We start from the raw sequence: 2,500 nt of genomic DNA on the forward strand, positions 1-2,500 counted from the left end.
AAAAAAAGATGTGTCTCAAGCTGCCGGGGCCCTGTCCATTGTCACGTTAATGGCAGGACGGGGCAGGACTGCTTTGACCAGGAGACCTGTTTTCTGGGACGCAGGTGTGAGATTCCAGGGGACCTGCTTTGTGCTGATTTCCCTGCCTCCCTCCCTCCCCCCCAGGACTTCCTTCTGAACACCTTTGTCGTTTGAGCGAGGGCCAAAAGCCTGCCTGTGAAAGGGAAGGATCAGCCGGTCAGCCCCCTGTTGGTCGCTGCTGCCAGTGCAGCAGGCGTGCGTGTGTCCTCGGCCTCGTGTCCAGGTCCCTCAGGGACTTGAGGCAGCTCTCCCCGGTGGTCTCGTGGTCAGGACCGGGCTTCGAATCCCAGTCGGGGGGGGATGACTTTCTGCTGCAGATTAATTGGCATGAAGGAAAGTCTCCCCTCCTGAGCGTAAAGCTCCACCCTCACCACCACCACCGCCTTTTCCTCCCCTTGACAAACGGACAGACAGACAGTCAGACAGTCAGTCCAGTTCGGGAGCGCAGCTTTCATTAAGCAATGGCATTTGTGACAACTCATCGTCTGACAGGTTGATGATTTCCCCACACGCCTCCTGCCGAATAAAAGGCTCACCCTCCCGGACACTACCCCCAGAATCACCCACCCTGCCCCCCCGGGGTGAATATTAAGCCCGAGAACACCGACTGTAACCAACCGCAGTGAAAAGTTGAAGTGGCAACTCATTAACCAGATTTATTTTGGGCAACTCATTAACCAGATTTTTTGTTCATTTGGTTTATGAGTTGCCAAGTGTAAATCTGGTTAATGAGTTGCCACTTCAACTTTTCACTGCGGTTGGTTACAGTCGGTGTTCTCGGGCTTAATATTCGCCCCGGGGGGGGGGGGGTGTATAGCGGGCGATGGCCGGTGTGGAGTGCGTTTTTTGGGGGTTGATTTTCACTTTGCCTCGCTGGTGGAATTTGTGGGAGGCAGGCAAGGGGATTGGTGTGGGCTGGTGGGCGGCAAGGGAGATGCTTGCTTCGGGGTGTTATCCTCACTTTGGTCCGCTGGTGAGAGTAGGCAGCGGCAGGCCGGCAGGCAGGCAGGCAGGCAGGCAAGTGTGATGTAGTGTGGGGTGCGGTGCAGTGCGGTGCAGTGCTGCCCTGTTGTTTATGAAAGGTTGTAATGACACTGCTTTGCAGCTGACCATGTCCACTGATTTGTGACGCCCGTATGGAGGCTGATATCTCAGGAAGGCCGAGGCCGATTTCCTCCGGGGACGGCTCGTCGCGTGCGGCAGGACGAGGCGCAGCGGACGGTACCGGGCGCTCGGAGGTGCGGCGCTGCCCGCCGGAGGTACAGCGAAAGGCTGCAAACCGCTTTCCGCCTGCTAACTCGGCGGCCGTCAGACCGACCGACTCCGCTTTACCACCGGAGCTAGAGTCGGGCAAGGGGCACCGAAGGGTACCGGAAGGATCGCGTTCGCACGCCGGGAAGTCGACTAGCGGGCCGCTGAAAGCGAGCCGGGGGCCCCCGGTTTTTCTGTCCCACCTGGAGACTGATATCTCGGGAAGGCCGAGGCCGATTTCCTCCGGGTACGGCTGGTCGCGTGCGGCCGGACCAGGCGCAGCGGACGGTAGCGAGCGGTCGGAGGTGCGGCGCTGCCCGCCGGAGGTACAGCGAAAGTCTGCGAACCGCTTTCCGCCTCCTCTCACCGCACGGCTCTCCATTTCACCCACTGGCGGATTTTCACCCTCCGACTGCTCGCTACCGTCCGCTGCGCCTGGTCCGGGCCCTGTCCGTTGTCATGTTAATGGCAGAGCGGGGCGGGACTGCTTTCACCAGGAACCCGGTTTTCTGGGTCAGAGGTTCCAGGGGACCTGTTTTGTGCGGACTTCCCTGTGTCCGTCCCTCCATGCCTTCCCCCCAGGACTTCCTTCTGAACACCTTTGTCGTTTGAGCGAGGGCCAAAAGCCTGCCTGTGAAAGGGAAGGATCAGCCGGTCGGACCCCTGCTGGTCGCTGCTGCCAGTGCAGCAGGCGTGCGTGTGTCCTCGGCCTCGTGTCCAGGTCCCTCAGGGACTTGAGGCAACTCTCCCCGGTGGTCTCGTGGTCAGGACCGGGCTTCGAATCCCGGTCGGGGGGGGATGACTTTCTGCTGCAGATTAATTGGCACCTCTGAAAGAAAATCTCCCCTCCTGAGCGTAAAGCTCCACCCTCACCACCACCACCACCGCCTTTTCCTCCCCTTGACAAACAGACAGACAGACAGACAGACAGACAGTCAGTCCAGTTCGGGAGCGCAGCTTTCATTCGGAAGCAGACCCTGCTTGTTTCAAGTCAACGACGCCAAGTTATTTTGCACTTTGAATTATATCGCTACGTGCGAGCGGCACTCAGCCTTGGAGAAGAAAAAAATACCACTGAGCTGAGAAAGTTCTTTTTAAAAAGGTTTCCTTCCACAGCAGCTCTGAGTGAGAGAGAGAGAGAGAGAGAGAGAGAGAGATATCAGCTTTA

This window comes from Heptranchias perlo, unplaced genomic scaffold, assembly GCF_035084215.1.
Source record: "Heptranchias perlo isolate sHepPer1 unplaced genomic scaffold, sHepPer1.hap1 HAP1_SCAFFOLD_442, whole genome shotgun sequence".
In the NCBI taxonomy this organism is placed as follows: Eukaryota; Metazoa; Chordata; class Chondrichthyes; order Hexanchiformes; family Hexanchidae; genus Heptranchias; species Heptranchias perlo.